Source organism: Stegodyphus dumicola, chromosome 10 (assembly GCF_044657685.1).
Source record: "Stegodyphus dumicola isolate Sdum_Otavi_A_Nest chromosome 10, ASM4465768v1".
In the NCBI taxonomy this organism is placed as follows: domain Eukaryota; kingdom Metazoa; phylum Arthropoda; class Arachnida; order Araneae; family Eresidae; genus Stegodyphus; species Stegodyphus dumicola.
The window spans coordinates 172,748,686-172,764,270 of record NC_140777.1 but is presented as its reverse complement, the minus strand read 5'-3'; the positions used below and the strand labels follow the sequence as shown (position 1 = coordinate 172,764,270).

Sequence of the window (15,585 nt, the reverse complement as noted above, 5' to 3'; positions counted from 1 at the left end):
TCGGGCTTGCACTAATCTTCTCGAATATCAACGCAAGGACAAAATTCTGGACCGAATCGTTACTTGTGATGAAAGTGGATTTACTTCAACAACACAGGCCGAAAAGGGAATTGGTCTATGACCGGTGGACCCGTCGGCATCAAGCATCACAAAGCGAAATTTGACTAACAAATAGGATCATGCTTTGCATCTGGTGGGATTGCAGTGGTATTATCCACAAAGAGCATCAGAAAAAAGGTAAAGCCCTCGACTGTAAGGTGTACAGCGAGATGCTAGTCCGGTGTTGTCGCTGCTGTCAAGGAAAAACGTCGAACTGAGTTCCGGCGCAAAAGGTAATGTTCCATCAAAATAATGTAAGACCACATGAGTCTGCCTTCATCGGCTGGACTCTGTACGGACTCGAATAGGATCTTTCGTCCCACCCACCATATATAGCCCCGACATCGCTCCTTCGGGACATCTACCTTTTTTTTACATCTACACTTACAACTTGTTGGTGCTATCTTCCGTTCTGCACAGGACGTCCGGAATGTGGTTGAACTGTTTTTCTTCTCGCGGCCACCAACTTTCCAGGCAAAGTTCTTTGAAAGCTTTCTTGTTTTTTTTTCCCTAACTTTATTACTATTCCTTGGCTGAAAACTTTCGTTACAACCAGATATTTAGGTGTGTTAAAGTTCTCTATATTTCCCTACATAAATTTCTAAGTCACAAACTCAATTTTATGAATTTCAAAAAATTAACTCTGCTAAGAGAAATTAAATTGAAAATATTTAATCTGGATAGTACTTGACCTCCAGTTAATTTATACACATTTTTTGCTGAACTTCATTCAAGTTTACTTCCTAGAATTTCATTAGAAATGCAATTCTCATTCAATCAATTCAGTTCTCACTTCTCAGCAAGGCAGAATACATAAAAACTCAAAAGAACTTCATTAAAAATTATAAAATATAGAAAATCCTAAAACACTTAATACAGTTAAAAAAAAATTTTACGATTAAAATTAAAGTTTCTACAACAAAAAACAAACAAACAAACAAAATCAGGCCAGCGAGTAGTAAAACAAAATTTTCGGTGCACAAAACTGAAAGTTAAATTTAGGTCCCAGGAAGACACTGACGTCATGGCACCAACTGAATTAATTTACTATCCTACTCAGAATTTCTAATGTTAACAAATATGGCAGCTGTGGTAAAAAATTAGGCTTAGCCGCACTTGAGCAACTGTTAAAAGCAGATTGAAAGGCGCTCGCAAAAACTGGGTGCCTTTTAGTTCATCTGTAGGGCAGGATACGGAGCAGGAAAAATAAATTGAATACCTAATTTATTGGAACTAAAATCTTCACTATGGCTTCAATAAATTAACTGCCGGCAATGTAGGTTTTACGAGTATTTCGTAAGTCAGCATGACCCAAACATCCAATATAGTGGTTCTGTTAAATTTAGTCAGGTTTATAATCAGAATTAAAGCCCACTACCTATAACTATTTTACTTCCACAATCATTAAAATTTACTAAAAATTTGTTGCGTTATATGCTCAAATTTTAATTTGATGTTGCATTCATGCAACTGCCGTATTTACATGGTAGCTACTCAGCTATATATAAGCATAGCAGCAACAGTTTCTCCAATACAAATTTACGTGCATTACGTCTTCTAAAACTCTAATATTAACATATTGCGAAGATACACTGCATATTTCTCAAATTTAATATTTAATGCCCCCTTTTTTTTTATAAATTTATTAAGTACTGTGGAAAAAAAAAAAAAAAAAAAAAAAAGGACAGTTCTATATCTCCCGTTCTACTGGGCCGATTGACGAAATTCAACTTGCGGTTTTCATGTCTCGAAAACGCGATTTAGGACATGTATTAGATTTATATATAGTATTGTTCTAATATAGGTATTTTGACAGGAAATCGGACCTTTTTCTGAAATGACATGTCAAATTTTTTTTTTTTTTCATTTTTCGATTCTACGACTCAAATTATGCCAAACTGCTAAGTTTTGTAAATATCGCATGAGTAGTTTCTAAAAATTAGCTCTCAAAGTTTTAGCTCCTCAATGTTAATTGAATTTGACATATATTTGTTAATATCTCTTTTTTTATTACACTTGCTTGATTCCTTCTTCCAGGATTCGAAATGTAAGCTTAATCTAAATATAATTTGCCCATTTTTTATGAATTATTTGAAAATATTTTTTATAAATTTTTCGAAAAAATGTTTGTATTATTTTTATATTTTGTATTTGTACCTATACAATTTTTAGCATCATCTTAAAGTAGATGTATTTCTAGACACACCTGCAAAAAATCAGAATTATATTAAAATAAATTATATTAAATTATTCAAATTCTTCTAAGATATACATGAATTTACATATTGCGGCGTTTTAAAATTTGGCATCTTTTTTTGAGCGATAATAACGCCAAATGATAACACGCACTTTGTAAGTATAAAATATGAATTATTTTTCGCTATTCTACATTGAAAAAAAGAAAAGGAAAATAGATTGCTATAAATTAAGAAGTTCGCAAAGTAAATTATTTTTGGCGAAAACTGAAAAAAAAAAAAAAAAAAAAAAAAAAAAATACCAAGATAAATTTTTGAATTTCTCCGTAAATTTCGCATCAAATTTGATAAAATTTAATATTTAGGTATAAATTGAGTCGTAGAATCGAAATATGGAAAAAAAAAAAAAAAAGGGGGGGGGGGGCATGTCATTTCACAAAAAGTCCGATTTTCTTGTCAAAATACCTATGTTAGAATGATACAGGGTAATTCTAAATTGTTTTTACAAATTAAGAGGGGCGATAGTCTCATCCAGATGAGCAATAATTATCATAGAACATAGGGTCGCATTCCACTCTAAGAGGCAGAAAAGAGGAATATTAAAGTTCCAACCTAAACTTACAACAGTGTTGGAAGAGCGAATGAATGAGACCAATCAGTTTAGTGAAAAACTCACAGAGAGTTCACAAAACGGATAAAACCGAAAACTTGGCCTTCGAGTGTTAATTCGAGCTCAGACTTTGATGGCAAACACTTAAATGCAAATCTTTGGTTGCAAGACCTCAACCTCGCGAACGATTGCAACAAGTCAATTATTTAATCAAGGGCTGAATATTATTAACTAACTCCAAGTTCCGCTGCATGCCGAGAATAGTATGAAAAAGCTCATGCAGTGTTCCAGCTGTCAGAGCTTCGTGTCCCATAGAAGGGCGCTTCGAGTAGAATAAGCGCAACACAGTAAGTCCAGGAGAACAGGACAGATGATGGCGAAGGGGGAAAAACTGCTACCTTGATACTTGATATTTCTTCCCCTAATAATTTAGATAATTAACTTGTTGCAATCATTTGCGAGGTTGAGACCTTGCCATCAAAGTCTGAGCTCGATTAACAGTCGAAAGCCAAGTTTTCGGTTTTATCTTTGTACACTTCGTGAGCTTTTCACTAAAATGATTGTGCAGCTTTTGGTCTCGTTCATTCGCTCTCCGAACACTTTTGTAAGTTCAGGTTGGAATTTTAATATTCTTGTTTTCTGCCTCTCAGAGTGGAATGCGACCCTATGTTCTATGGTAATTATTGCTTTTCTGGATGAGTACTCTCACACCCTCTTAATTTGTAAAAGTTATTTAGAATCACTCTGTATATAAATATAATATATATCCTAAGTCGCGCTTTCGAGACATGAAAAACGCAATTTGAATTTCGTCAATTTTCCCAGTAGAACGGGCGATAAAGAACTCTCCCTATCCCCCCCTTTTTTTTTACAGTGTACACAAATTTTGTATGTTTTAATCTACAAGTTGATTTGTAAACTTCGGCAACAATGCCAAATTCTACACAAGAGCAGCATATTTATGATGAATTTATTGTTTCAGATAAAACGCCACTTGACTTTCGGATTTAATCTAATCTTCCTCCTCTTCACATATTTCTCCGTAAGTCTCAATAGACACACTCACATTTGTTCAGAGATTTTCTAAGGACTATACTGACCTAGTTCTGCCCTTTAGAAAATTGTAATTCTCTTATCACTTTTATCAATGTTTACAAAGATTTTATGCCTATCTTTTAATATCAAAGATGGTACCTGACTTTTATAAAAGTAGGAGTGTGTAGCAAGTTCAAATCTCACAACTAAGATGTCAGGTAAGAGGGCCTACAGTCAGCTCTGGTTCCAAAATACTACGCTGATCTAAGGAACCTATACTAAAATAAACCTTCTTTGTTAAAGCTTCTGGAACGGAAATGTCACGTCTTCAGACTGAGTCTTTGACGGAACTGAAGTCAGATTTATGCACAGTAAAATAAACTTCGAAAAAAAAATTTTAAAACTAAAAAAAAAAAAAAAAAAAAAAAAACTGAAAAATTTCAAATTTTATATTACACCTAAAGATGCGTTTCCTTAACGTTTTGTGTGCTATCTGTATTTATTAAACATCATGTTCTCCGCCCTTAAACCATAAAATTAAATTCAACAGCAATGTCACAAAATATTTAAAAGAGCATATCTTTAGAATTTCCGATACATATTCTTGTGCCCTGGAGATAATTTTTTTTTCCCGTACAGTGTTGCCATTGCTGGCTTTAAAATCTCTGAGTTTCTTAATTATAAATGCTTTACAAAATATAAATAATAGATAATAAAACAAATTCCAAATTTGGGCTTCCGGATGCCCATATTCGAGTGGAGGGACACGTTATTCAAAATTTGATGTCTTTAGGTGTCGCTTTTTCACAGTGCGAGAAACATGCATATATTCATGCACACTTCCAATGGGAAATGCCAAAACGAAATTAATACCCTCTCTGGGGATATTGCCCCTTTAGGCTAAATATAAAACTTTTACCTGAAATTCGATGCATATATTTTATTTACGATTTAAAATGAAGTCTGTCTTTCAGGTAAAAAATGAGTTAAAGATTTTTTTTTTTAAATAAAAGTAAGTGCTTGTTTGTGTAACTGAAAACCGTGAAACACACGAGTGCGATGTTTTACCGTTTTCAGCTAAACAAACTGAAAACAGGCCAGCATATTGTATTTCACTTTTCCTTCATGGAGGACTTTCTGAGATTAACTACCTCATTTACACGTTGCATTTGGGAAGATAGCATGAAAACATCTATGTAGTCAACCTGTTTTTTCAGATCCGAGAACGAATCAGACTCTCAGTTTTAAGCGATATTAACCACTCGGCAAATGACGGAGGGAGATTAATAGAAATGCAAAAATGTTAGGATGAAGAACTTAGCATTTTAAAGCAATGAGATGTTACACTCGAAAAATCCATTGTAATATTTCTTTCCGATAGAGTTTGCAAGAAGTTTCAAAACATTTCCAGAATTTTCAGCGAAAAACGAAAAGCAGAGTGTGGCTTCTTGCTTACTGAAGCAGAATTTTGTTATGATTTATTTACAAGTAGAACTGCCATAATTCCCTTTCCTCTCCTCTGCAGCCTGCAACATAGTATCTATCAGCTTAAGAATAAAAAATGTTGGCTAAAAAAAAGTACGTTGTGGGGCAACGTGAAAAAAAATGGAAGACATTTGTATGAGGAAGACACCCGGAAGGACGGAAACCGTCCGGAATGACCAAAAAGGCGAGAGGGGCCATTGTCCATGCAAGCCACGACCAAGATTCTTTCCGAAGAAAAGCTTCTGTGGGGTGGGGGGAGCGAAGGCAGGGGAGTGGAGGAAAAGTTGGTATTCAAGCCCTCGCCCGCATTGCCCCCATAAAATATTAATCGCGGCGCCGTCGCGTGCAGCCCTTGTTACATCTAACTCATTCGCTGCAGCTTCATTACCATTGCTAATGCCCCGCGTTTCCACTACTTCTATTCCGCTCGGGTTTTGCATATATTACCGGCGGAGAGACCGACGGCGTACGGCGAGCACAGACGCGGCAGTCGCGCCGTGGATCGCCCGGCGGCCGGTCGTGGCTCTTTGCCGTGGAAAATCTTCCGATTCCTTTTTTTTAACCTTCTAGTGGTGGCTAATTTTTTCTCCTTTGTTTTTTGCTTGATGACGAAGATGCTTTGATCAAAGTGGCTGATATGGAACGGGCTTTTCCTGAACAGCGTCCCTCTTAGAGCGGTGCAGCTGCACGAACAGGTAAAAATGTTTTTCTGAGCGTGTGTTCATGTGCTGGTGCGGGGCGCTTGCAGGGTCTGTCGAAGCAGCCAATGAGCGCTCGCTTTTTACGTCAGTGAGCTGCGATAGTGCATGCAATACCCAGCGGTTATAGCCGCCGTATTGCATGCGATGAGATGTTTGATTTTGCTTTTAATTGTTTTAGAATATTTATGTCTCACGGCAATAACCGTAAATTCGCAAAATTAAAAAAAAAAAAAAAACTGTACTTAAAAATAATAAATAAATAAATAAATAAATAAATAAATAAAACGTTAGCATAAAATCTCGTTGAAAACTGAAAAAAAAAAAAAAAAAAAAAAAAAAAAAAAACTGACAGTAATTTCAAATGCTGATTTTTAAAAGTGCTTTTAAATTAGCAAGAAAAGTGAAACAGATTTAAAATTTTCTACTAGCTTAAAAAAAAATATGATATGGAGCTGAAGATTTTTATAATGAAAGTTCTAGGCAACGTAAATTTTAAAGCGGAATATATAGAATTCCAATTATTTAGATTCCTGTTATCAGAAATTCTAATTCGTTTTCTCTCTAGAAATTCTAGAATCTTTTCTCTTGTGTCTAAAACATGCAAATTTAAACTTGCTGTTAAATCTTTTGTGTATTTATATTTTTCCTTACTTTAAGTGATGCAAAAGTTGAAAAAGAAGCATTGTATATTTTCTACGAGCTACTAAATTTATATGAATTTATATGATTTTTTTATTAGCTTATAACTGAAATTAATTTATTTAAGTGAATGATCATATTTTACGAATTCCACTGAATAATATGTCAACATACATCAATATTATACTATATCATACATCATTTGACAAATATATAGATTTTGAATCATACCACATCGCATATAATTTAATAAATACGTAGTTTATACATATTAATAGAAAACCATATATATTACCTCAGGGAATAACTGCTTATCTATAATAATTACAAAAAAGATTAAAATAACTTATTTTTATTCCTCAATTTGCCCATCATTCAGTTTTTTTTTTTTTTTTTTTTTTTAATTTTTTCAAGAGAAACTAATTTTTTAATTAATTTTTATGTAAGCAAAAGTAATTGTTATTTAGTTAAGATAAAAGCAATATTGTGCATCTAGTTTTGGTTTTTATTTTTAATTAATTAATTTGAAGCTAAACTGGTTTGTCTGTTGAGACCTCGACCAGCATTGTCGAAATAATTATGGTTTAGACATTTTTTGAAGCAATCATTAAAATATTTTATTCTGTTTAGGTATATAATCTTTATTGAAACATAACGAAATAAATGGGAAAGTTAAAATTGCCTCATTTGTATTGTAACTTTAGAGGAAGGAAAATCACCTAGCTATAGGTATCAGATTCATGGTAATTTCACACAGTTCGAATGTTTGAAGTTCTGTACTGTAAATATAAAAAAGTCTATATTATTTGTGGAGTCTATATTATTTGGTATAGATGCTCCTACATACAAACTGCAGTTATCTGTACGTCTTCAACTTTCACAATTGTTCTGTATAATAACTTCTATGCAAATTCTTGTAAATGATGTAGATTTCTATATTTTCACGATGTTTCTGCTTTTAAGATTCAGATATGGATACTTTTTCAATACAAATTAACAGGGAATTTAATAAATCTTACCACCTCAAAGTGTACATGCAATGTTATTTTAAATTATTTACAAGATTTTAAAGCTTTTCTTGGAAAAATAAAATATTTTTATTATTATTTGAAGTTCATTTAACTACTCTTTACGTTATTTATTACAATTTTTGAAGCCAGGATGACTCAAAATTATAAAATCTTTCATTAAAATTGTTAATAAATTAATTTTAGAAGGTTAAAAAGGAAACTTTTAACACTTTGTCAATATATGTGTGTATGTGTGTGTGTAACATGCTTTTTATTACTTAATTGTAGCTATGCAAAAGGTGTTTCTTAACCAATTTCTTCAGCTTTTTTCTCCCCTCGTCATTTGTTTTAACTGATATGTCATTTATAAAAATGCAATATAAATATGTGCTTAAAATTTCCTACAATAGCTGTATAAACATAAGTAAAATTAATTGTAATTAACTAACGTTATTTTCGTTTCCAAATGATTCCCTGGGTCATCACATTTCTAAACAGTATCCTGTTTGCATATTTTATTTTGTTTAAAGTAGGTAGAGTGTGTGCGAGCGTAATAGCTTAAACATGATAATCGAAATTTATTTACTTAGAAAAATATAGTTTTTTGCTGATATATTTGAGGATAAACATTTTTTTCCCCTTTTGAAGGAAAAGAAATTTCCTTTTACTTTTTAAAAATCTTTTTAATCTATCCTTTTTAATATTTCTATCTGTGGCAGAAAAGAATGTTTCTCGTTTTTTGTTCCATTCTACATCGCGTGAGGAAGTCGCGATTATTTGTAAATATAATCTATAATGTATCTCATACTTAAAACATTCTCAGTTATTAATATCTCTGAAATAATTTATTTGTTTTATAAAAGGAATAAATATTCTCTTTAATGAAATAAATATTGCCCTTAATGAAATCAAATGTAATCTATAATTTCAGTACACGAATGCCTAGTAGACCTCTTTTTGCTTTTAACATATTTTTTTCTGTTTTGAGCATGCGCCTATTCCGTTATAATATGCAAGATTTCTTTGATTGCGTTTTTCAATTTAATTTACATTACAAAAAGGAAATCGTAAACTCTAGTTAATGGTTTATAATTAATTATTTATGATGAGCATTATAAGTATTCCTATGACTCACTGGTTTTCAAGAGCTTAAGGTTATCGATTTATAGCATGAATAAAAAATTATGAGCTTTTCAATTTAGATAGCTACCTTACATAAAATTTAATTAAAAAACAGTTTTATGTTACAATTTAAAATACGAAGATTATTATGTATGTAATTTATTTAAAAACTTGAAGTGCATTATATGAAAAATAAAACAGCCTTTGATGGAGACTTTTAAAGAAATATAACAAAGAATGAATAGAAAAATAAATAAATAAATAAAATAAAAATTGCTTTAAGAATAAATTTCACTAGTAAAAACGTTCAATGTCTATTTTCTAAATTTTCATTTTGAATGTACGCTTTGTGTATTTTTCTCCCCCTCTCTAACTCCCGTCCCTATTTACTAACATTTAATTATAAATAAATACATAGCATACAGTAAAATGGATTTAAAATGGAATCAAAGGAGATTTTTCGTGATGTCTGAACGTATGTATATATATCACTTTGAAATTTTGTTTACGGGACAGCTATAAAATCTACTTGCGCACCTTCTGCTCTTTTTTTTTTAGCCCAAAGGGGCAATTTGACCAGAAGGGCTATTAATTTCGTTTTGGAATTTTGTGCTAATTTACCATAAACCGCGAATCACTTTTTAAATTGTTGCCACCAAATATTAGAGACTTGTATTATATTTAAAAAAATTAAATCATGAAGAATCTGCATGAATGTATGTTTGTCGCACTGTGATTAAGCAACGGTACCTAGAGCCATCCAATTTTGAATAACGTACGTCTCTACCCGAATATTGTCATCTGGAAACCCAAATTTGGAATTTGTTTTATTATCTATTTCCTAATTTGTAAAAGCATTTTTGAGTGTTTGATTAAGAAACTCAACGATTTCAAAGCGAGCCATGGCAATACTGCACGGAAAAAAAATATCTCCAGTGCACGAGACTGTGTATCAGAAATTCTAAAGATATGCTGATTTTAAAATTATTTTGCGATATTGCTGTTGAACGGGATCTTATGGTTTAAGCGCGAAGAACACGATATGTAATAAATAAATGTAAGACAAAACGTTAAAAAAACGCCAAATTTGGGCGTAAGTAATCTGAAAGCTTTCAGATTTTTTTTAGTTATTATTATTATTATTGGCTGTCCGTGCATATAATTATGTATTTCTACTCTGATATCCAGCTTGGTAAGCTGAGTTTTTTTTATTCCTATGTATTGGTAAATTGTGCATATTTTGCCTTAAGTGATTGAATGAGATTATTCTAATGTTCCGGTTAAGCCTTCAATCTGCATGCTATAGTTGTAGAATTATCAACAATTGAAACGTTTAAGAGGCGCTGCACCTAACGCCATTTCTCTACATTTGAAACTCTTAGTAGAATAGAGATTTAAGTCAGTTGGTGGACCAACTTCCGTTTCTTTTTGCCCAATGAGACCAAAATTTTGTGGACCGAAAATTTAGTTTTGAAGCGCGTTGGCCGAATTGCTTTTTTTTCCTGTAGGAACTCTAATTTTAACTGCAAAAATGGTTTTTTTTTTTACTGTTTTTAATTGTATTTTGTGTTTTAGGTTTCTCTGCATTTTACAATTTTTAAGGAAGATGATTTGATATTTTATGCATTTTTGCTTTGCCGCAGAGTGAGAGCTGAGTTAACTGAATGAGAAATATATCTCTAATTGAAATTTAAAAAAAAAATTAAATGAAGTGCAGCGAAAAATGTGAACAAGTCATTAAAAATACATCAATTTTGCAACAATTTTTAAATTCAGCATACGAAACAAAATCTATAATTTCAGCCTTTGCTTGTAAAAACAAAAAACTCTTTCAAGTACCTGAACTGTTATGATCATTTCTGTGCTGAAAAAATGCAATCTTCATAAAGGAACGGTCACTCTTGTATATGGGCACCATTACGCACGATTTTAATTGGCTACTCTGATTAGCAAAGTAAATGAAAAGTCTACTTGTACAGCGATGCTCCAGCATCGAATAACGGACACTTTATTCATCGTCCTTTTAAGACAGGATTACGTTCCTCCATAACGGTCCGGTGGAAAGTAAAAAATGAAGACGCTGTTTGAAGTTTGTGCGAATGCTTATATCTTCGAAACTACAAATGTTACAATTAATCTAAATACACGATTAGATAGGTGAAAGAGCATTCACACACATAACACACGGGGCCCACCAGCGGCCGAGCGGTAAAGACGCTGAACACTGGTAGTTTGGTCTGAGGATCGAATCCCGCGAAAGGGTTGGCTGCTTGGGCGTTTCGTGGTTTTCCCCATGTGCAACGTGTATACGAGTCAGTTTCCCTTAGAAAGTCCTCCCCGAAATCATCCTTCCCTTTAGGCAGATAGCCCTCGTGAGCTTTGCCATAATTGAATAATCCAATCCACATAACACACACTGGTGGTCTGGTAGACAGTCGCGCGTAGACACTCAGTGTGTTCGGGTGGTGTTTGCTGTATTATATTTTATCTAGCAAAGTGGCAGTGCCATTTGGTAAACAGTCGCGTGTAGACAGTCAGTGTGATCGGCTGGTGTTTGTTGTAAATTATTTTATTTCGCCAGAATCAATTAATAATGAGTTTGAAAAAGGAAAAACTAAGGCGATCGTGACAAAAAGAAGCAGAATGAAATAAATGATACGCTAATGTGTAACAAACAAAGAAAGAACGAAAGAAATGTTTGGAAAAAAAAAAAAAAAAACAGACGATACTATGAGAAAACTAAATCCAAATCATTGACATTTTCTAATTAGTTTGTTGCGGAAAAAGGAACATCAACTTCGTGTAACACTTGCCAGTTTGTTTTATTTGTTCTATAATAGCCTCACACTTTCGTTAGTATGTGCGTGTGTGGATTATGGCAAAGCCTCGAGGGCTATCTGCCTTAGGGGAAATGCCTTGGTGGAGGACTTTCTAAGGGAAACTGGCTCGTATACACGTTACACATAGGGAAAACCACAAAAACGCCCATGCAGACAGCCCGTTCGCGGGATTCGAATCTCGGACCGAACTACCAGTGTTCAGCGACTTTACCGCTCGGCCGCTGGTGGGCCACTTTCGTTAGTAAATAACATTAGTAATAACATTAGTTTCGTTAGCAATCCAACGGCCATTAATATTTTTAATTTGTAGAAAAGTGTGTACTTTTCTAAGCCTTGTAAAGATTTCTTATTTTTGTAACATTGACCGTCTTACAAAAAGATACCTTTTTAAATTAGGAACTAATTTGCCCAATCGTGTGAGCACCTATATACTGGGAAACTCTTATAAAGGTTTCCGTTCTTTCTCAACAATGGCCAATTGAAATATAGATACGATACTTCATAAGGGCGCCGTTATGAAGGTGCCCGACTGTGGGATCTGCGAGGGAAAATATAATTGAAAATATTTTATTCTACTTAGTTGCGGGTAGAAAGTAAGCTAATCCTAATTATTCCAAGTAAAGTTCCTAAGTATTATTGTTTATTCAAATGGGAGAAAAATATTATTTAGTTCGTTAACACTGGACGATATACTGAAAAGTTAACAGCATTGAGGACGATATTAAAACTAAAATGAAATTCTTCTACTTACGCCACAGCATTACAGTACTGCTAAAGCATTCAGTTCAGATGAAAAAACAACCAGAAATGCAGGCTCTCAATTCGGAAAAAAATTAATGAAACGGCAGAAAATAATTTCCCTGCTGAAAGGTAGACCCATAATCACTTTTAATATAAAATTAACAATTTGACTTCCTCTAGTAGCATGAATTGTAATTATAACAATTTTTATAAAAAGATTCTTTAGAGAACGCAATTCATTTTTAAGGATCTGTCCATGGTAAAGAAGTTGCCTCCGGAACTAGAAATTTTTGAATAGGAACTGAGCAGTAAGGGCAAAATTAGGAAGCAAGGATATAAAATGCATGGGATGTTGTAACATGTTATCTGTTTGACACATTCAAAGCTCTTAAAACACCGGAAGAAAGCACTTCTTGTTCGAAGCTGTCCACCCTGACAGAAGCCTCTTTAGTGGATTTTAAGGGCCCCCTCCCACAAGGCGGGCCCCGATTCCGATGCTCACCTCTAACCGCATTCGTGATCAATTACACCCTAGAGGAGAAAGACCTTTACTCAGCTCCAAATGTTACGGCCCCCTGCAACGAACTTATCTCTTCCACGATCGGAGAATTCTATTAACGCTGAATCTGATTCGATTTAGACAGGGACTGGGGTGGACGGATAATCGTCCGCAAACACTGGGAACACCCTAATTTCCCGTACGTAACGATGCTTCGAAATCGTCTGCGGTTACTATAGAAAAGCATCGTTTTACTAACCATATGGTGTTGCTGCGGTTTCACCAAGGAAAATCAGGAGAAAAAAATAAGGAAGTAATTGGAGGGTAAGGAAAAAAATCATATAACACTCTGGGAAGAAAATAAAAATAATAAATATGAGTAAGCATCTATCAAAAACATCAAAAAAAGCGTTTTTCAAGGATTTCTAGCACCTTTAGAAAATAAAAAAATGAGCAATTTTCTCTATGCTTGCTATTTTTGAGATTGCTAAATCACAAGAATGTTTCTTTTAAAGTGGAATCAGAATTAAATGGAACGCTTCGGCAGAATAGGATCATGGAATTAATAGTATTTTAATCATACTGCTGCTATAATTCTAAACGATTTTACTGGAAGCATAATCCTTTATAAAATCTTTATACTCAATCTAGAAGAACCAGATCAGAAACAGAAATTGTAATCACGGGAATCAGAAACGCCTTTCGTAGTTATAATGCCTGTATCAATACCATCGTACTAGTTTGCATAATAGCTTGTAAAATGCTAGTTTCGAAACTACGCTTCGGCTCCTTTGAGGCATAACTGTTATCTTTAAGGTATTTTCTCCCTTTTTTCTGCATGCCTTTGTGAGTAACAGATGAATAGCACACTCGGCGCTTATTCGAGAAGTCCAGGTTCGAGTCCCAGCGCGGGCATTGCTCATTTTTCGTGCTACCTGCTTCAAAACAATCTAGTAATTCTACAGTGGCGCCCGAACTAAAAGGTAGTGGATGATGATTCTTCACCACCAGGATTTGGCGATAGGGTAATCTAATCCCCACTTTCACTTTAAAAGAGTAAGTATATAAGGCATTTTCTCCCTTCTTTCTGCATGCCTTCGTGATGTATCGGTAGCACACTCGGCGCGTATTCGAGAGTTGCAGGTTCGAGTCCCGGCGAGGGCATTGCATATTTTTCATGTCTCTAGCATAATGACTCTGTAAGCTTTAACCATGCAAGCACAATGATCTTAAATTCATCATCATTAAACAAATAGATTCACACGTTGAGCTATCACACAATAAAATTTACATTCATAAGATCGACACTGCATGTAATTGGCAGTAGTGATAATGCTTGGCTTGTGTAATTACGGCGAACAATTCGAGAACTAGCTGCCTAATGGCAGAGATATCTTCGTGGAGGTCTTTCTAAGGGAAACTAAGTGGGTTTCCCCTTAGAAAGTCCTCCGAAGGGTCCACTGGTAATAAGATACTGTACTCATGCGACGGAATTGACGTCACAAAAAAGGGCGTGGCCTATAATGTTGTCATCTGGGATTCACCTGATACCTGGACATGCAGCAAATGCTGCTATGTTGCATGACCTCACGCATATTTTTTTTCTTCTTGTGACAACAACGAATTTTTTTAAAGTTTCGGTTTTCTTTTGTAACACTGACGATTTATCATGAACTACGTGTTTAGAAGACATAGAGTCATTCTTTAATACTTTTAATTATGTTTTTTTCATCATTTTAAATTTTATTACATTTATTCGAATTATTTAAATATTTATTCTTTATTATAATATGACTGATATAATGATTTATATTTATACATTTGTTTTAATGAATAGTAACCTTTTCATTAATGTATTTGTGTTACTGTTCGAATTTCAAAAAATACTGACAATAAGTTTCGAACCGCCAGCTTATGAACTTAGAGAACCACGCATCTTAGAGATAATAAATCCTACATTTTTCTCTCTGTCTTTCCTTTCTCTCTCTCTCTCTCTCTGTCTTTTTTTTTTTTTTTTTTTTTTTTTTTTTTTTGTCTGAAGTAAAGAGTATTTTTTAAAGGCTCGTTCTGATAACCTTTTTTCTGGACTAAAAGTCTCCCTCGTAATCTAACATTTTTTTCCGCTCTTCTCATTTTAATTTCTCACTGTAAGAGAATCCTGCTGCAATCATTAACCCCTTATTAAAACTTTCTTTGCATTCACGAAGCCAGGGTTATGTACATTTGTTTCCTCTTCGTTTTCGGTAATTAAAAGACCTTGGTTTTGTCGCAGTCATTTAAGTCAATCTCTGCTTCATCAGGGGTCACAATGTATTTCCATTTATATCCGGCTAAGTAGTTTCATACAGAGTTGTACAAATTGTTCCACGTTGAGCCACATGCCTCGGCAAAACCTGCTGAACATTACCTCTTTTAACATTTTTAAATTGCAAATGTTGGTTTATCATTTTATTTTGTTGGTTTATCATTTTTACTGTTCCTATAAATGTGTTATTTAAAGACTTTACGATTCATTTCTGCATCGGAGGATTTTCTCTTTTTACCAATGATTTAAATTTAGAAACAATAGAAACAGTACGTACCTTATTCGGGTATTCGTTTGGAAATTT

The 15,585-nt window shown here is 33.7% G+C and overlaps 1 long non-coding RNA gene across 5 annotated transcripts in view; it reads left to right on the top strand.

Moving 5' to 3' along the window:
• The first annotated feature begins 5,813 nt into the window (after nt 1-5,813).
• The window catches only part of LOC146995202 (uncharacterized), a 431,299-nt gene continuing 421,527 nt past the window's right edge, over nt 5,814-15,585 (top strand). For 2 of the 5 annotated variants that reach the window (XR_015043715.1, XR_015043714.1), the window contains exon 1: nt 5,814-6,119. This is a non-coding gene — a long non-coding RNA (uncharacterized LOC146995202). The remainder of the gene's footprint in view (nt 6,120-15,585) is intronic. The other 3 variants (XR_015043718.1, XR_015043720.1, XR_015043716.1) reach the window with 3 other exon arrangements.